The sequence below is a fragment of the Mus pahari genome, chromosome 15, assembly GCF_900095145.1.
Source record: "Mus pahari chromosome 15, PAHARI_EIJ_v1.1, whole genome shotgun sequence".
NCBI classification, from domain to species: Eukaryota; Metazoa; Chordata; class Mammalia; order Rodentia; family Muridae; genus Mus; species Mus pahari.
In genome coordinates, this window is record NC_034604.1 from 37759439 (window position 1) to 37780992 (window position 21554).

The 21554-nt window shown below is 40.1% G+C and overlaps 1 protein-coding gene across 2 annotated transcripts in view; it reads right to left on the minus strand.

Annotated features, from left to right (window-relative positions):
- The window catches only part of Ppp2r2b (protein phosphatase 2 regulatory subunit Bbeta), a 407624-nt gene that overhangs the window by 211358 nt on the left and 174712 nt on the right, over nucleotides 1-21554 (minus strand). The window lies entirely within an intron of this gene.

Consider the following 21554-nt stretch of genomic DNA (forward strand, 5'->3'; position numbering starts at 1 on the left):
ACATCCCTGTGTTATGGTGCTAAAGAAGTCTTTGTCTTCTGAATGAAAATTAGTAACTTTCTATTAGTTAGGACCCGTTTGGTGTTTTGCATATGCTCTTTCTAACAGAATGCATTTGCATGGAGCCACTAATGACTTCTTTTTATGGAAGGGGATGGCAAAGCACGGTGAAGTTCAGGTTTTGTGGCTGAGTTGGTGGTCCCGATCCTTCGACTGGATGTCTTGCCTATAGGAGACGGCCAGCTCAGGTTCCGTATCTCCCATTGCTAGGAGTCTTAGCTAGGGTCACCATTACAGATTCCTGGGAGTGTCCATTGTGCTAGGTTTCTAGCTCATCTCAAAGATGCTCCCCCTCCCTCAAATCCTAAACAGCTCTATCTATTTATGTTATCCCCTGGACCCACATTCTCTTTCTCCTGAAAAAGATGCTCTTGAACTAAGAAATAAAAGCAAATTAGCTTCCTGAGACAAAGGGCATCGGAGGGAATGAGAAACCACTGATTAGAAGGCACATGCCAAGTTTAGCTCTGTTTCCTCACCATAGCCTCTTTAACATCTTCAAAAAGTGAAGGAAAATCTTCCTGTGAGACCATTGCCTGAGACAGCACTCTACTCTGACAGACTGAACACACATTATCTCCACTTCTCCCTCCCTGTTGCTTCCCCTTACAAGAACTAATTCTAACTGCGACCTGCAGAACACTCTTGTTCATTGAGAGATGTCATAGTCTATTTGATCAAACATTACTTAGACAGTACTCAAAAAAAGAAGAAAAAAGAAAAAGAAAAGGAAAGGAAAGGAAAAGAATGGATTCAAGTTGAGTCCTGAAATAATGCATGTAAGTGTGGTTTCTAAATATAAAAGAGCATTTGTGATGGAAAGGAGGTTAAGTGTAAGAACTAGAGAAATATCTTTCTCATTGTCCCACTTTTACATAAGATTAAGACATTAACTCTGCTAATTCTGTGGAACAACAGTGACCTGAAAGAACTGGGCTTATGTTGCAAAAGAACACAATGAGGTTCTAATTTACTGCCCTCGTGGTTGTGTTTGGGACAACCACTAGTGCCCACTCCCAATCCTCCTTCAAGTCCTGGTCCTGAGGGGAGGACAGAGGACAGAATCCAGATGGTGTCGCCATTCCTGCAACTTATTCCTCATTCCTTCCAAATATTTATTTTCACCTCCCCAGGGCATTGGGAAGAGCGTGTTCTCACAGTCCTTCTGAAGCATCGCCAGGTTTATCTTTAGCATTACCTCAGAGCAAATAAGACAGAGGAAAATAGCATGTGGGGTCAAATGTAGAAAACTTGAGTTTTATTTAGCATAAACTAAAAGAGCTAAAATGAAAGCTAATAATCTTGATTCTAGATTCTGTTTCTTTCTGTCCCTACAAGAGTTTTTATTTAGAGGAGAGGCGGAGGAAAGATAAGATGGGCTTAAGTACTAACAGCTTTGGGCTGTAACTCAGACTAAGGATCAATGGCTGGGTGATTGAGTAGCCTGCTGGCATAGCTGTAACATTCTTGAATGGCTCCTCCGTGCCTAGCATTTTATCCTCACACAGCTTTACAGTCTGCATTAGTTACCTTCAGAATCTATTACAGTCCTCCTCCCCTCTAAAAGAAAATATAGCCCTGTCTTCATGGCTTCTGTGACAAAGGGGATCACAACACTTATAAAATTCCAAAGTCTGTAACTGAAGTATCAGGGTGGCTTAGCAAATCTTACCGTTCTTCCTTCGTCTTCAGAGCAGCCAGATTAATCTCTCCTGCAATTCAACTTGTGATATCAAGGCACAGATCTTGCATGTAACTAAAAATAAAATCAGCCGACAGCACCATGAATCCATTCCCCTAAAGTATCGATGGTGGTTTTTGGAGGTCCGGCAGTCACAAATACTGACCATTCAAACTGATCTATTTTGACACAAATTATTCGTTTTCCGAACACAACACAGCAAAACAGACAACCCCCCTCCCCCAAAGGGAACAACAACGACAACAACAAAGCAACTTTTCTTTTCAGCTGGGAAATATAGTATGCCTGTCACTATTATAAAGGTAGCAAAATTATCAAAATTACTTATTCAAAGATATATTATGATGATATATTCAAAGGTATATTACCTGTATTGTGTAAGACATTGTGATGGAAAGTGGGATGAGAGAAATAAATGTGGTTTTGATCTGATAAGCTTACTCTCCAGTGGGGAAAGATACTATGTCTGTCCTCAGAGAGGCTAATCCAGGGGCAGGAAGATGGCACACACTTCCGTTAATCAATAGTGGCCACTATGCTATATTGTAGGCATTAAATTACAAAGCAGACGCTCTAAAGTAAGGAGTCATAAGAGCTGATGTAACCACTCAGGGGGCTGGGGTTCACGGGAGGAGAGTGGAATTTGAGCTGAGACTTCTAAGGTTAGGGATGACTACAATGTCTTCTATTGTTCCTATGAATCAACACTTACAGCCGCCACCTGCAATGATGCCTTCCTTTATGGACTGTGAGTAGTTCTCTGAATTCTTTTCTTATTCCCTACTGCAACTTTGTTGCATTAGCTCCTCCTGGGTGAAAGAGATCTTTCTATGTCATTGTAGACTTTTTGATGGAGCTGAGCCTTCCAACAGACTCATCCTTCTGCTCAAACCTGAGCATGGAAGGGAGGGAGAAGGAGGGCAGGAGGGGGAGGGAGGAGCAACAGGCTCAATGAACATTTGACAATGAACATTTTCTGACTTGGAGAATCCCTTATTCCTGAGCTTCTAAACTTTCTTTTGGGAGAGTGGTAATCACACCTAGGTAGACTCTAATGCCCATAAATAGAATCATGTCAAGTAAGTGATGTAAGTAAGTTTGATGTCAAAATCTTCAATCCTACTGGGACTGAGCAAGCTTCAGAGGAGAATCTTCTGTGGGCGGGACTTTTATCCACATTCCTGTTTGTGAAGCTTGAACAACCTGGGTCTTATACTGGTAGGAAGTACAACCTGTTCTTATGGGGTATTACGTGCTTATCTGTTGTTAAGCTCTGTGTATTTGTCTGCTCAAGTCATCTTCCATCTTCCAGCTGAGAGATACTCATCAGCTATAGAGTAGTGAACTTCACAAGAACCGATGGCCTCTCTAAGGAGATATGGCTTACTGTCTACTCTTGACCTGTTGAGTGATGGGTTTGTAGCAATGCCCTCTCCCCCAACCCATGAAGAGTAGTCATAGCTTTGATAAAATCCTCAAAGGCTTTCTATCACCTCCCTATGTCATTTCCAAGAGACTTCACTTTAGCTACAATTCAAAGAATAGGGAAGGGCATTCATATATTGAAGTAGTTCTTATTTGTTAATAATGACCAAGTACTGATCATTGTCAATTTTTAAGTTATAGTTCGGTAATTTTAAATCACAGATCTTGTTTTCTCTTTCAGTGGTTCAAATTTATCCTGCTATCAGATACAATGAATCAGTAGGGATCTTGATTCTAACACTTTCATTAATTAGCTAAGAATACTATAGTATACTGAGTATCACACAAAAGAGAGGTACATAATCTTTAGAGATTCTAATGTTTGTCTTCAATAAGGGATATTATGAAATTGCCCTATCCTGAGAGTATATAAGAGATTAGGTTCCAAGTAACCAGTAGAATATGCACGTGCGCACACACACACACACACACACACACACACACACACACACGCACACACCATATATTACCGATTTTATTATTCTAAAATTTGGGCTTGGTTGTGATCATTTCTATTTCATGGCTACCAACACCATGAGAGGATTTTTGAAATATATTAGAATGTTTTAATGACAGAAAAGTCACACTCTCTTAGGCTAAGGGACCCTTGCTGACATGCATACACAAGCATAATTTTAAAGCACATACATGCGCAAAGGGCCCTTGATGAGGCCTCACTGCGTCTCTGCGCACATTTACTTTTGGCAACAACTATTTACAACTGGAAACCACGGAGCCCGCAGATCTGTATGGTTGGTTCCAGTTGGTGAAACTCGCCTTTTGGAAACTATTTTAAGATGTTACTAGACACTGAAAACATGCAATTTCTTTAGGGAGAACTTCTTGCTTCCATCAGAAAGACCTGGGTTAAGGATCTATACTTCTTTCTTTTCAGCACTGCATATACGTGTGTGTGTGTGTGTGTGTGTGTGTGTGTGTGTGTGTGTGTCTGTGTGTCTGTGTCTGTGTGTTTCTGTGTGTCTCTGTGTGTCTGTGTGCATATATGTGTGTATTAATGTATATGTGTGTGTATGTGTATATGTGTGTGCGATGTGTGTGTATGTATCTATATCTACATATCTATATCTATATATCATCATCGTGAGGTCGTCCTGGGACTGTAGCTCCCTTTCTTTGTCTTCCCCTCATTAGACTCCTCATGGAGGGATACAGAACATACCTTGTTCTCACTTCTCCTATACTTCATAGTGTCTACCTGAGGTTATGGCTTTTTTAAAAAAAAAATCAATTAAGTCTCTTCTTTTAAAACCTTTTACTGGACTTCGGAGCATCTGGGGTGATTTTCCAACTCGTCATGACTTCTAAAGGTCCACAAGATCCAGCATTTTTCTTATTTCATGCTGCTTTTCTCTGGCATACGTCTACTGGGCTCTGTTCTTTCAGCATGTCTCCGAACTCAGGGGCTCTTGGACACGATAGTGTTTCTAGTTGGTATATTCCTCCTTCCAATCTTTGTGTGACTGACCCATTTTTATTCTTTCTCAGCCGACACTAAAGTCATGTAGAACCACTCTACCATGTTGTTTTTTCTTAATTTGTTATCATTACGACATTATTTATAATTATTTAATTTTGGACAAGGGTTTTTCTCCATTTCCAATGGTTCTTCCTTATATTCAGATTTTATGAGGGACAGATACCATGTGTGTTCATCTCATGATTAGAACTCCAATGTGTAAAGTGTATCTAGTGTAACTTTATACAGCGTATGAAGTGTATACATAGAACTCCAATGTGTAAAGGGTAGCTGGGGCTGGTGGGATAACTTGCTCCATTACTAGGGTTCACTCAATACATACTTACTCAGGTAAAAAGAAGCAGATTATTTGGTTTATACTAAATACCATCTCCCATGTGCAGGAGTAAAGCACAAAATGTCGATAAACTTATTTTTTAAAAGACCTTATCAGCAAGTAAAAAATCTCAATTTTTAAAATTATGTTTGGGAGTTCTACAAGTGGATGATCAATAAGGAAGCCACTAGCCATGGAACTCTTTGCACACTTAAAAGAATCTCATCTAAATACAATGAACAAGAAATCAAAACATACCCACTGGGATTTAAAGACCTAATTTGAAAAAAAAAAACCAAAATATTTTATAATGCTGAGTACATATTAGAAATGATATTTTATAATATTAAAATATACTATTGATTGTATCCATTGAATTTTTTATGTAGTTGTTAGGAATTTAAACTTACCCGTGTGACTTACACTGTATTTCTTTCTGACCTTACTTCCTGGCCCCTCAGCACTTCAGAGTTAACTTGACTCTCACATATAGCTTTAAGTTAACCATCATGGAATATATTACAGATGGAAAACGTGTAGATGTTTCAAAGCTACTGTGTAAATTCTTAGGTCATCCTGAAGCCATGGGGATTAGCATGGCAGGATCTGGCAGGATTTGAAGAACTCCTTAGATGACTGATCATATCTCACCCCAAAACTTTGTATATATTCCAACCATCAACTTTGTCTCTAAATTGCCTACTAACTCACTTAGAGCTTCTTAGTCTCTAGTTTATATCATTAATGTATTGTTTATACAATGTTTCAAATTGACAGAAAAAGTCAACAGATAATACAGGGAGCTCTCACATTCTTCATGTCCTGTCTCTCCTCCTATGAACATCTTATAGTGCTGTGGCACACCAGTTATGATTAATGACGCAGTGTTAGCACAAAGTTACTTACCTCCATAGGCATTCATATGTCTTTGGTTTTTATCTAATGTACTCTGTCTCTTCTAGAACCATCTATATACTTGCCTTGAGAGTTTCACAGACTTCCCTTGCCTTTGATCTTAAAGCTCTTGACAGCTCTAAGAAATACCAGTCGAGGTATATTGTAGGATATCCCTCTTGGGAGTGATCTGGTTTTTTTCATGCTTAAAGACCACAAAGCTAAAGTGCCACTTTTATCACTTCATATCAGTCGAGGGGGCCACTGTCAGCATGACGTATGCCTGTGCTGGTGCTGATCACCTGGATGAAGTAGTGTTTACTGGGTTTCTGTGCCATAAACTGCACCCCCTTCCCTCTGCACTCTCCAGAGTGTAGCCCACACTTCAGGAGTTGAGCTGTGTGGTGCATCTTGCGGATGTCATCCACAACATTTATTAGGAGTTTTTCAGCTGGGGATTATTTTTCTTTCCCCAAATGTATTACTCTCCATTAGAATCACATTATGTTTTAAGCACACGCAGGTCAACATGGACATTGGCTTTGTGATTTGGAAAATGATCTCAAGTCATTTTATCTTAGTGTTCAAGTTGCTCTCCTTTGGCCATTGGGACATTTTCATGGGTTCTTCTGTCTCAATGACATGTTGTCACCCACTGAAGGTGTTTTGGCTTCAGAATTCCCTCTATTCATGGCTCTATTGTTGGTTTCAATGTGAATCATATATCTACTTTCTAGTAATAGTGTCAGACAGCTTCCTAAGAGTCCTGGTTCTTCACATTGGAGAATGGTGTTAGAAACTGGGATGTGGATGCTAATTATGTTCATCTATGCTAGATGCCCCTCGTAGCTATTAAGAAAATTTATGTGTGTAGATAAGCACATGTGCATATACATATATACCTGTATGTATGTAAAGCACATTTCTATATGGAGTCACCTATATACAGATGAACAGGTCTCTCATTGTAATTCACAACCACACAGGACACTTTGACTTCTGCCTCTTGCTTATCTCTAAGCCCCCACCCAAAATTGACAGGTTACTGAGTTTTCTATAGATGAAGATCAATATTTCATTTGTGGCTGGATTTCCCGTGTTGGGTGCTTATATTTAGAGTTGATGCTGACTTTGCCCCATAATCTCAGTTCTGGAAGGGGCTAGAGATAAATCTGCAAATGTTACAAAATACAGATTTCAAAGACTAAGATCACAACAATTTATTAGGGCAACCGCACGGGAAGGTGTGCTAACAAAGGTCTCATTTAAATGTTTTTATTCAACTCAGCGCAGGGAAAATGACAGTAATAGGTCTAAGCCACATAGAAAGGATCCCAGGCTTCCCTGGAAAGGATTCAAGTGCCATAAAATGATTTGTTTCTCCACAGCAATTTACATTTATTAAAATAGATAATAGACATAATCATTGTCAAAATAGAGCTTCTAACCCTGTACAATGTCTTAATACATTCTCCAAGCTCCTGACAAACAGGCACAAAACCATGGCAGATTAGACTCTAAGTGGGGGATCACTCTAATAGCACAGCAGAAAAAAAAAAACAAAACCCAATCTCACACTTCTGGGAAGGGAAGTAGGAGCAGAGAACAGCCTTTGAAGGCAGAGGGTGCAGTACAAAGAAGGTGCTAAAGTGATGCCTTGGCTGAAGAGAGGACCAGGCTCTGATGTGACACTTTGCATTAATGATGCTAATTTATGCCTGGATAAGTGTGTGCGCATGACACAGGGAGTTTGAAGAGGCCCACATCATGCCAGGAGCCCATCCTGACTCTCTTGTGAAGGCACATGCTTTAGGCCGGGATGACAACTTCACCGGGGCATAGAGGATGTCTGTTCTTTGTCAGTTTCACGTGAGCAAATCGTTTGTCTCCTTAAATCAATTCTATACTCATTTCCAAGCTATTCTTTACCTGAAGATAGAATATGATTTAAAAAAAAAAAAAACAAATTTGGCTATTGCCTCTCATCTTCCATCAATTTAAATACCCCCTCTCCCCTTTAATCAATTTCTTTTAGCCCTACCAGAAACAAAAGAGCCACAGATATTTTCAAATATCTTTAGGATTAGGTACCTCTAGCTAGTGATGTCCTGCGGAATTCAAGCCTTGTCAGTCAGCCACCTTCAATTTCTCAGAATGAGCATCCTCTCTTCTACAACCCTTGTGTGTCTGGTTATCCCCTTGAGCCTCCTAGCTCCGCAGTATTGCTCCTACCACACCCTAGAGACTGAATATTCATTCTTTTATCATTTAAGAGGTCCTTGTCCAGGTGTGTCTTTTTATTATACATGACCGCAGCAGCATAAAGTCTTCCTTGGGAGTGCTGGTCACATTTACTATTATGTACTTAGTTTTGTTACTTTTTGATTAATGTGTTTTCTCAGAAGGTCTTGCTATTCTTACTCTTGTGGCCCCCTAACTTCATGCCTGGCACACAGTAAATGTCCAATAAATATCCGTTGAGTACATAAATAAAAAAGCTGACCATACCGTCCACTCACACAATTTGTTCAGGGTTTCTGAGCAATAAAGCTTGAAGTGCTGAGGAATATGACATTATACGTTGGAGATCTGATTGGTTACCATGGGGATAAGTGTGAGAAATAGCAATGCTAGCTCTTAGTTTCCAAAGAAACGGGAAAATGTGCTGAAATGAATTATTTCTTAGACGTGAATCTAAGAAGGGATTGAAAAGTTCTAACCAGAGGTAGAGGTAGCCTTGTGTTAATTATGGTGTTGTTCAGTTACTAAACCTTACCCCTTAAAGCCAATGTTATTAAGGAATTTTGAGTTATTTCACAATTTCCCAAATGCTATTATTAGTTTTCAAGCACTGATCATTGATTGATTCTGGACTGCATTTAACCCTGTATTAGATACCAGGTGCTGTATTAGGGCACCAGATAGATGATAAAGAGAAAGAAGCACTTACCTATGGGTTGAGGGCATAGCCCCCCCACCCCCACTAATGAGTGAGACAAATGGCTCTCTATAGTTTCTAGTGATGCTGAAATGAAGATGCTGCCGTGAGAGCAAAGAAAGACAAGGAGGACAAAGACAGACAAGATCGCCTTCACTGTTTCCTTGTGACCCTTGCTGATCCGAGTGCCTGCCTGGGTCACCTACATCATTATAACTCCACAGAACTAAGCGGATCACAGTGCTTTCTTTCTGCTTGGCAGAGGAGAAAGCATTTCACACATTCTTAGAATTTAAATGTATCCACTTTCTGGAATAAGTAACTAGGCAAAAGAAATGTAAGTTTTCTACGGAGTAATCTAATGTTAATCCTGAGAAAACCCAGTTCCAGAATTTTGAACCAAATTTGAAGCAAGCTTTAATTGATACTGATCATGATGAACTCTGGTCAAGTCCACTCTCTGGAATCCCAGCAAGGAGTGTGAGGTCACTTGTTATAAAGGCTTTTTAAGGACAAAACTGCATGGCCACTGTATTTCTCCCATATGGCTTTGTTATTTTCCAAGAACTACAGCTCCCAGCATTCCAAGTAGCTACCTGGTCCTTGGGCAAGTGAGGCTTATAGGTTGACTTTGGCTCTTCCACTAAGCCATAAGCTTCTCAACGGCCAGCCTCTCAACTCCCCATCAAAATATATTAAGGTGCATATGTCATCAGAACATCCACTTCATGACTGTACTTTTTTTTTTTTAACTTGGCACTTTTAGAGTATAATTAGGGACATTCAAAATCTTAAAGGCAACAGAGAGATTATAAACTTGCAAAGAACGGAATCTCCAGATAACCACGGTAAACTCAGAAGTGCAGGGCAGTACTGGAACCATCTCTGGCCCTTGAAAATTATGTTCAAAATATTTGCTGGATGAATGGACATGCTTCAAAAGAATTAGCCAGTTGAAATATTACTACAGGGAATTTGAAAGAAACTAGCTGCTTACTTAGGAAGAGGAAAAAGCACTGAGAAACAATATTCTTTTCACCCACCTCTGACTAAAGCCATAGGCCTATGATAGCCAGGAGGGGCCAGATTCACAAATGTAACCATGGCTCCCCCAAAGCACAGAGCTCAGAACTCAGGCTCTAGCTCACTTTCTCCAACAGAGTAGGGAAATGAACAGATTGACACATAGACCCAATTACACTCCTGAGCAAATAAACTAAAGGCATCTTTGTTTTTTAACATAACAAATTATAGACTGAGCACAGGTCATTAGTGACCATGAATACACGGGATTGTTTGCATTTCAGACTCTTGTCTTCACACTAGCTCAGTCAAGCTTCCAAAGGGAAAAGGCCCCTCATCTTCCCTCAAGCAAAACTTAAACAAAGCTAACAATCAGCCTTGGGGTGAGACTATGATGTATAACGCTGCATTATTTTGGTTCATTGTTGTTCTGCCTGCTGTAGAATTAGCCACTCCCTTTGTAGTAGAGATACAATCTTTCTGCCAAAAGACAATGCAATAGATCAAAAGGTTCTTAGTCATTCTCAGTGCCTGATAATGTATTGGCGATAGAAATAGATTTGTTTCTGGGATGCTACTATAGGAAGAAGGTTGGGAATGATCAGAAATAGAGAATGGACCACACAGGCGCGCGCGCACACACACACACACACACACACACACACACACATCTGCTGAGTACTCAGGATTCACAAAGGTCCAGTGAGGGCCTTGGATTATCTTCACTAAGAGCCAAGGGTCTTAAAAAGGGAATTGGATAGTTGCCAAGCTTTGGTTTCATTTTGTGCTGAGCTGTACAGAGGGGCATTGAATGATTAACCAAGATTAACGACCTCAGAATGTTTGAGCACCTTGTAGTATAACGATTGCCATTTGGGACTTAAAAAAAAAGAAGAAGAAAAGAAAAGAAAAAGAAAAAGAAAAGAAATCCATGATCCATCTCATGGAGAAGTTCTTTTGAAACAAACAAACAAACAAACAAACAAAACAACAACACCCCCGCACAGGTTCCCTAGGCAGTGTCACTTTTAACTACTAACATTCTAAGTCCCTCAAATTAGAGAAGTTTCTAACAAAACAAGTAATGGCAGCTCATGTGTCTCAGCAACCATGTTCCCTTTTTAGCCTGGGTTAGCTTCTGGACAAATTACTCTTGCTCCAGCTCCCTGTGCACAGAGGTGGGAGGGGTGAGGGTTCTGTGCTGTTTCTATACCTTTCCTTAAGGGAGACTGAGTCTAGAACTCACTATGTAGACCAGGCTGTACTCAAACTCATAAAGCTCCTCCTGCCTTTGCCTCTAGAGCACTGGGAATAAAGGTAGCCACAACACGAAGCCTCAGTTTGTCATTAAGTCTGCCTTAGGAAGAAGTTAGGTTGTGAGTGGTATAGTAATAGTGGAAAATGTAGCCCCTAAAATCAAACTTCCCAGTTTTCAGATCCCAATTTACTCCCTGGAGATTTTGTGCACGTTTAACCTCCCCACACTTTTTTTTTTCCTCCACGTGTAAAGCACACCCAACTTTATAAGGTGATCACTACACACCAGCAGGTTAAAAGGTATATGGAAAGTGATTTCTATGCTAAATGGCACCCAAGTGCTATATAATTGCTAAATACTCTATGGTTCAAGTTGACACTCAATAAATAATGAAGATGGTTTCTTGTTTTAGGAAATCAGAGACAACCATATATGGTTTCACATCCCAAGCGTTAAATAATTTCATGGTGGAAATTCAAGGCAATCTTAGCTGAAGACTACTGGGTTCTATTTCTAAAGATAGGTGAGTCTGTGAAAATGTCCCTTCTTAGTGACTGCATACACTTTATATGTCACATTAATTCAATCATTAAACTATATAAAATGTTTCAATAGTTTCCAACCCCTTAGTATTTTGAAAAGGACAAAGAAACAGCAGAAATCTACCCTTGCTGGCTTTCTCTAAAAATCTTTTGAAATGCCAACTCCCAAATATTTCTATGATAGGCTTTGTGATTTTAGGAATTTTGGCTTTGGCCTCCAAGAATGATCTCTCTCCTCTCCCTCTCCTTCTCCCTCCCTCCACTTTCTCCTCCTCCCTCCCACCTTGCCCATGGTGGAGGAAGATAAAGTTGAAAATTCATTCCAACTCTCTCCCATTTCATCTCATTAAAGCAACACTGAAGGTGTTGTTGTTGGTTGGAACGAAAAAAGAAACACTGGCACTGGAGAGCCATCATTAAAACAGATGAGAAAGGAAAATGTGAACTTCCTATACCAAGGAAAAACTAAACTCCAAATCACACAAGCACATCCGGGCATTATTTAAAGATAAGTTTCAGTATCTTACCATTTTACTTTAAAATATCTATGTCTGTGTGCTTGCTTGTCTTCATTTACCACATACATGGAGGTGCCCTTGGAAGTAAGAAAGGGGCATCAGATGCCCTGACACCAGAACTACCTAATATGGGTAGTGGGAACCAGACCTAGGTCCCCTACAAAAACAGCAAGTGCTCTTAACCACTTAGCCATCTATCTCTTCAGCACCTCCATCTTAAATTTAAAAGGCACACTAAGAAATATCTTTGGAGAGCTAAGTGTATACTTGAGAGGAAAATCACTTGTTTCACACAGGCAAGGACTTGGGGTTGAGCCTCAGCATTGTCAAGAGCAAAGACAAAAGAATCATTTTCTAAAATCCCATAGCTCCCATGGGAAATCGATGTCTGGTTCATCATTTGCCTATACATGGACAGAGAATAAATACCTACATATACAGAGATATATATATATATAAACAAGCTACATATACAAATGTTTAGCTACAGATTATTTTTCTACTCTTCTTTGCCTTTTGGCCAGTTTTTAAGTTGAATTCTCCCTATGACAAATATTCCTTTGAGAGCTTTCCCTTCTTTCTTTGCTTAAAGATCGCTTTTATCCTGCACATCTTACAGTTTGGTGTGTGGCACAAACTCAGTGTTCTTACCAACCTCTGCTACAAATTCATTCTGCTTCAAAAGAGAATTTCTGGTGGTTCTTTTTTTCTTAAATCAAAATACAACTGTTTTCACTTAAATTTTATTCCCAGGGTGTAAAACTACATCCTGTAAAGCTAAACACCTTGGCAATCCACAATTTGAAGAAATAAATAAAAGAGGCCATCTGATCAAAGCAAAAGAGGCTGTCTAAGGTTGTGAGAGAGATTCCAAAAATTTAGTGTCAGGGGATAGTTACTCAGTGTTTCCCCCTAACATTTAGTGTTTTCTATTTTCAAAAAAATCATCTATAGTATTAGGCTGTCCATTCCTAATTAAACGCAAAGGAAGATGCCTACCTGTCTCTTCATCTGTCTCCAGACCCGAAACCCTTGTTTTTTGCTTAACAATTTAAAACACCTGTCTTGCTCACTAGCCTGTTCAACCTACCTCTCTGTCATCAATAAAGCAGGCTGTGCTCCTGCCTGTCTTGTCTGCCCAGCACTCTTTCTCTTGGCAATGTTAAAATCGTTACATTTATCATCTTCATGTACATTTGATGAAAATAGTACCTAATTATTATTTTTTTTAATTTTCTTTATTTACATTTCAAATGCTATCCCACAAGTTCCCTATCCCCCCCTCCCCGCCCCTACTCCCCTACCCACCCACTCCCACTACTTGGCCNAGGCCTTCCCTTGTGCTGGGTCATATAAAGTTTGCAAGACCAAGGGGCCTCTCTTCCCAGTGATGGCCGATTAGNCCATCTTCTGCTACATATGCAGCTAGAGACACAAGCTCAGGGGGTACTGGTTAGTTCATATTGTTCATTGGTACTTTCTCTAGCTCCTCCATTGGGGACCCTGTGTTCCATCCAATAGCTGGCTGTGAGCATCCACTTCGGTGTTTGCCAGGCACTGGCATAGCCTCACAAGAAGCCCTTATATCAGGGTCCCTTCAGCAGAATCTTGCTGGCATGTGCATTAGTATCTAGGTTTGGTGGCTGATGATGGGATGGATTCCCAGATGGGGTAGTCTCTGGATAGTCCATCCTTTCATCTTAGCTCTAAATTTTGTCTCTGAATAGTACCTAATTATTAAAATTGTAAGTCAAGCCATGTCTCACATCTAAGTTTTCTTTTTAAATCTATTCAATCTCACAGAACAACCGTTAAGCAATTAAAACTAGTGGCTCATTGATTCTATGCTGCTTTGGTCAAGAGTAGCAGGCATAAATGGTGATCCCTTTGCTCCCAGAGATGAGTTCTGGATAATTCATACTTCATTATTGAGCCACTATCTGCTCACTTGGGATCTCACGTGACAAATACGGGGTTCAGATCCAGGCTTCAGGAGGAGGTAGTGATGCTTCAGGATTTAGTAAAATATGGCTGCATTTATACACTCCAGACTCCACCCAGTCTCTTAGGTAAGAGTGCTCCTGACAGAGTAAGTTTCAACTGAGAGTTTAGATTCTTACCACCGAAGAGATTATATTTATTACTCAATGAGGATCAAATCCCCACAAGTCTGAACTGATACTGGCTCAAAGATTAAAGTGGGAAAGCCACTTATTTATAGTCTCTTTTGTCTTGCAGCAGCAGTAGTTAAGACTTACAGACAATCCATCTAGTATTTATGGAAATAAAGTAACATAATAAAAACTATAAAGTGTCCCAGGGACTATTGTTGGCTTATTCTATGCTGTGTCACATGTATGGTGCTCACAGAAACCTTACAAAATTAAGGACTACATTATCTTTGTTTAGCAACAAAGACGCACGGGTTTAGAAAAGTTCACTAAATTTGCCCTAGGATGTAAAACTAGTGACTTAGTCATCTGTGTTCTTACCACCTGAAATATATATTTTAGCATAATACCAAAAACTAGGGGTTACAAGAACAAAAGTGCATCTGGTCCAGTATGAATTATATTTGTGATCATTTAAATCTTCCAGAAAACAGTTCAAGATACATCTCTTGTCTGACTTAATGCTTAAAACAGATACCTGAGGGTTAGATATATAACCACAAAGGAGAACCAAGTCCACTGGCTTCTCTACACTTTAAGAAATCACCAAGGCAAGTCTAGCTCTTTCAGGCTTACATCACTGGCTAGGAACATGTTCTCTGACTTGATTTTGCAGGAGAACAATAGTTTTATTTTATTTTATTTTATTTTATTTTATTTTATTTTATTTTATTTTTTGGTTTCTCGAGACAGGGTTTCTCTGTATAGCTTTGGCTGTCCTGGAACTCACTTTGTAGACCAGGCTGGCCTCGAACTCAGAAATCCGCCTGCCTCTGCCTCCCGAGTGCTGGGATTAAAGGCGTGTGCCACCACGCCCGACTTGAGAACAATAGTTTTAAAAATGAGGTACATCTCCTTACCCAGGTTCAACAAAGAATTTGGGTGATGTGCAGAAAGGCAAACAGTCTGAAATCTTACTCAATGTAGAAGCTAAAATAAATTGACTTCATAGAATGAGAGAGACAGAATGGTGACCACTAGAAGTGAAGAGAAAGAGGGATAATTAAAGACAGGGGAAAGTGATTGCACGTTTGAAGAGCGTTGCTGAAGGTGTGTTGGAGAATTACAAGGCAAGCAAGCCAAGAAGAATTAGGGTGAAGGTGCACAGAGTTGCTTTTCCCAAGGAATCTGCCATGAAGGACAATGATGGCCACCATCTTACATAGAGATTCAGCACAAAGGAGTGTTTTTCCCATAGGCTGAGATTTCCTCTAGGTGAGAATCCAAGTATTATCTATTATTTTAACCTGGGAAGAACTGTACTTTGAGAATCAGAGTCCATAACCTCACCAAGGCTTCTACTACAAAGTCAGCCCACAATCAGAGAAAGGTTGACCAACACCACTGGCTTTGTTACCCGGTTGAGAAAATAAGCAAAAACAAACGCATATTTATTTGCTGCTCACTGCTGGACGAGCTTTGCAAACAGTTTGAAGAAATCTAAGAACTCTTATGAAGGTATCAGATGGCACCCTAGTGTCTCTAACTTCTTCAGTGACCCACATTTGGCCACTTTGTACTCACCAGTTTAGGCAAGTTGGTTTACTAACAGACTAATCTGGAAGGCCAGAGGCCGAAAATACCGTCGGTACCAAAGATTCTGAGGAACAGGTTATTTGCAAGTCTATTTCCCGAAGACCCTGGTGCCATGGAGACTTTACAGAGTCAGAGATCAGATTAGCAGCATGAAAGAGGCAAAGATACCTTTCTGTAAAAACAATGCCAAGCTAGTGCGTTAACATTCAGGGCACAGACATCCTCTGGAACTCAACAAGGAGCTTCATCATATTTTGTCAAAGACGCCTCTGCATTCCTATCCGGGCTTCAAAGTACCATGTTGTTGTCCCTTGCTAGTATACATTAGGAAGCATAATTTCTTTCATATGTAGATTAGGATAAAGGGAAAGGGCCTAGTGAGGGTATCTTTCTGCAAAGAGAAAAGAGTAATTCCAGCTGGAGTTCATCTTGGAGCAATGGAGCAAAGATGATATATAATACTATTCACTGATTTTTACACCCTATCCCACTGAGGCATCCAAGAACTGCAAATGCAAAGAGGAAAAACCAAGGAAGCAATTTCCCTAGTAACTTCAAGTCATCTACAGTCTAAAACAGCTCTGTAAGTGGATACTCACAGTCAGCTATTGGATGGAACACAGGGCCCCCAATGGAGGAGCTAGAGAAAGTACCCAAGGAGTTGTAGGGGGCTGCAACCCTGTAGATGGAACAACAATATGAACTAACCAGTACCCTCTGAGCTTGAGTCTCTAGCTGCATATGTAGCAGAAGATGGCCTAATCAGCCATCATTGGAAAGAGAGGCCCCTTGGTCTTGTAAACTTTATATGACCCAGCACAGGGGAAGGCCAGGGCCAAGTAGTGGGAGTGGGTGGGTAGGGGAGCAGGGGCAGGGGGGGTATAGGGAACTTTCGGGATAGCATTTGAAATGTAAATAAAGAAAATAATAATAAATAAATTAAAAAAAATAAAACAGCTCTGTAATGTGATGTCATCAGCCTGCTTTTCCTATTCTGGTTCTTTTCTTAAAATATTTTGTAGGTCACCAAAAGTGGGTAAAACGAAAGCAAAGATCATGCTATTCTCAGCATGCGGCTTCCTTGGAGCTATAATTGGAAACACATCCCTTGAAGTTACTAGCTGGAGAGGTAAAAATCTGTTTGATCAACTGCCCGAAATTCAGCTCTATGTCACCTTGCTAAGGTCACTTTCCAGAAGGTCAAGAACAGAGTACCCAGAGGTTGCTGTGTCTCAAAACCAAGGCTTCTCAGACATACAACACAATGCCAAGTCATCTCCAGTGTGGGTGGCATCTTCCTGTCCATATCACTCTATTACCAACAGTCAAATTGCAGGACACGGCTCTTTATCAGCTGCCCCTGTGTAGACCTCCCCAGTAGGTCTGGTTGTCACTAATCCACTGATTAAACATTATAAGACTGGCTTTGACAGAACATGCCAGAAATTCCTTCAGGGTAATTAAAACTACCTTCTGTGTCAATACCCAAAGCCCGTGAGATCTTTCATGTGCAGAAGGGTTGGCTCTGGCCCCCTGGCTCTAGGACATTTTTTTTTTTTTCCTCAGATGGGTTTTCCATCACTCCAATTCATTTTCACTGACTCATCTAAACCCTTGCCCAGCCCACTATGAGAAGATGAGCTGATGTCAGAGATATCATCTTACATCTCTTGTTTCAATCAAGAGACAAGGACTAAAAATGAGGACTGAACCTAAGGCCAAGCCTCTGTTAACCCTTTTACCCAGCCCTTCAGGTGAGCAGCCTGAGGAGATTATTGTTGCAAGTCACTGCTGCTCAGGAGTTCCAACTAATTTTTTTCATTTAGGGAATTATTGTACCGTTAAAGTAAACAAATGAACTCAGGTGAATAGCCGCTAGTTTGATATCCAGAGGCTCACCTTCCAGATATACAGCATGCACTCTATGAATTATTTGTCTGTACAATGAAAGCTTATTGTTTTTATTATATAAACAATGTGGATAGTTGTTTAAAACTGTCAAACATTATAGGAAAATGGAGAGGAATTACTTAACACTTTGTCAGCCTGAAATCATTATCATTAATATTTTGATAGTCATCTTTTTATAGACTAATATTTACAATATGTTTATATACAAGGAACCCCCTAGTATACACAGCCTTTTAATCATTCATAGAGTTATCTTTAATTTTCCTTGAAATATGGGGATTTTCTTTATAAAAAGGACATTTTGCTTATCATAAACAATATTAATATTTTTTATATTTTTCCTTATGAATGACATAGTATACTGACTCATAAATTTAAGAGATTTCATGGTCAATAAATATGTGCTGAGTGTTCAAGAATAGATTGACAAAATGAACAGAAACCAATGTGTAAAAGGGTAACAAGCCAGAAGAGAGGCTGGGTCCTTACAGAAATCACTTAGTGCATCATTTAATAGCCTCCCTGTGTCTTTAAACTTTAGCTGGGATAAGAGGGCCTGAACTCAACATCTTTATAGGAATCTACAAGTCTCAACTCCCATGCAAAGAACACGTGTAACTCTCCTTTGAGCCAAGCAACTACTCTCTTGGGGAGGTCAGCTTCACCCCTTTAAAAAAGGATTATCTCATCAGGACTTGTTGAAGGTTTATGCCCCCTTATAGAAAAGGGAGATCCTCCCAACTCACTAGGGGGAAGGCCCCATTCCTGCTGGGTAAGGCATTCTAGGGGCAGCCTGTGGAGGCAGTGGCAGGGTGGGCACTCACACCCCTGTGAGTAACCTTTCACCAATGCTCTGTAAGGAAGCCTGATACACTCATTGGTTCCCTAGGGCGAACTTTTACAGAATTATACCTCTGTTTGCCACTGGAACCTTAGGAAAGGAAGTTGATATGAGTTGTTTCTACACACACACACACACACACACACACACACACACACACACACACGCACACACACACACACATGCACGTGCACACGTGCACGCACACACACACCCCACAAAGAATTTTAATGACATCATGCAAACAATTGCTGTTCTAACTGCAGTAGAATCATCTACTTTCAGATGGAATCAAGTTGATAAAGCCCTTTGTAAGGACCTGCATGCCCACCTTGTCCTCCATGAAGTAAACTAAATAGCTAAAGTGAAATCACTTCCTTCCAGAAAAGTCTATCTTATCAGGGAGAGAATGTACAGAATCTGCCTTTCCTGTGGCTGGCTGAAATTGGAACTCAGCTTCCACATTTGTGAAGCAGGAAGAATATTGATGCTTTATCAATTTGTGATTATCAAACATCTTAGGGCATTCAGGGATATAAAGACTTTGATGAGAAACCTGAGGGTTAGGGGCAGAGCTCGTGAGTACCAGGAAGTGAGGCAGTACACACAGAGGCAGGGTAGTGGGGCCCAGCCTAAGCCATCTTAGGTAGTTTGATGATGGATGGGTTCACACAGCGAAGATGAGTAGAGAGACAGGGAACATTAACATTCCTAAGCACAGGAGGGAACTGTGAGCAGACTAGCCTTCTCAAAGGGCAAACAAAAGACAAAAAAAAAAAAAATGTTTTGCTTTTTCAACATGTGCCAATGTCTAGATCAAAATGATCCCTGTGCGGAACTCAAAGGCATCCTGCTTGTGGAATTACTGGAAAAAGAAAAGGTCCCAGTTTGCACAGTGGGCTCAAACCCAAGTTTCTAAGACTTATGGCAAAATATCTGATCAGAAAATTTCCATTTGATATTGTGCGGAGGAAGCTCTCGGACTGACTAAGCATGTTGGCAGCAGAGGCTCAATGTGACAATCACATTGCTTTTGTGTCCCCTCCCTTACCCCCAGTCCAGAGTTTAGGTTCCCCTGAGCCTTCTGCACTGTTTTCTTCTCTGGCACAGGGACAGGAGCTAGGGATGTTAGATGCCATCCTATAACTCTATGAGAGTGCTTCCCGTAGGGGAACACTCCTCCCTAACCAAGTCACAGTTCTGCTTTTAAACTAGCATCATTGGGGAATTCCCAGAAGCATGTCATCATACCTGTGCAGCCTTAATCCCTCCCTGCCTTCAAGATGGAGGAGGGTGGTGATCTTGATAGATTTAATGTTATGAAAGGGTGATTTTAATACTATGTTGACAAATCTCCATTGAAACTCATTGTTTCTAGAAGATGCCTTAACATTCATGATTTCTAAGGAAGCCTTGGCTTTCCTACCCACCCCCATACCTGTTAATTTATTCAAACTATTTGTCCTTTGATCTATCCATCCATTTCTCCATCCATCTAACCATCCCTTCATCCATCTATTCATCCACCCATCCATTTTTAATTTATGAATTGAACATATAGATCATATACTCTATTGATACTTCATAAAATGTTTTAACAGAAAATGGCCTTAAAGAACCTAATATTCTGACATCAAGACTCCAAGGCAATGCCCCAAATATCCAAATCAAATGTACCAGAACCTACAATTGACTTTCAATTGTAAAAACTAAGGACAGACCAAATGTAGAGAGTTAGAAGGCTTTGAAAATGGGCTCAAAATCACTCAAATATAGCAGCAATGATAATTTATCCATATATATCAAATGAATCTGATTTATGCTATTTTTCATTTTCACCAAATTACAGAGTCCATTTTTGGGAAAAACTAGCAATGTTTGGAAGTCTCAAACCAATGATAAATAGAATTTCTTTTCTCAAGTCTGTTTGAGTTTAAATTACATTCAGCTATATGCTCACTGTATTAAAAACCACAGCTTTTGGGAATGTCAAATTTGTGCCCCGAGAGGTTAGCTCATTAAACAACCACAGTGCTTGTCACACTGGGTCAATAATTCTTTGAAGTTACCTACTTACCAGTTTGAGGAAAATTAACATTTCTGGGTCACCAGGTTCTATATACTCATCTACAAATGATGCCCGGGAACCATGAAAGTAATTTTATTTAACATAAGTGGGCAACTGCGTCCCGGGGAACAAGCTGCTCACCCGTGCACTTAATGGTTTAGCAGTGAGCCTGCCTCTTTGCTCAGAAAGGGTAAAAGGACCAGAGCTCCAGGAGAAATGTGTCCAAAAGGACTGGATTAAAAATCAGTGATTACATGTTTATGACCTTTTTCTTACTCTCATCCTCTCTAACTTCCCTGAGATGAGTGTAAAAACCTTAAAAATCTGTGGGAAGGAAAAGCTAAGGCAAACTATAGCCAGAACAGAGCTGGGAGTGGATCACAGAGGTTGCAAAGAATTCACGGGGACAGCTATCTTAGAAGGCAAGTTAGAAATACCATCTGGAAACCTGGTTGATTGTGTCATGAAGCCTAGCACCTGTGCCTTTAGAAACTTATTATAATTTAAAGATACAGCTTACTATTATCACACAATCATAACAAAAATTGGCATAATTTGAACTTATAACATTGAGGGAGTAGTAAAATTATGATTCTACTACAGGATGTTATAGAATACCACCCCCAAATTGAATCCAAACAGACCAATACCAATGCCATATGTGGTACCATATTACATGCCAAACATACACACACACACATACTACAGAGAAAGAGAGAGAATAAGAGAGAGAGAGAGAGAGAGAGAGAGAGAGAGAGAGAGAGAGAGAGAGAAAGAGAGAGAGAGAGAATAT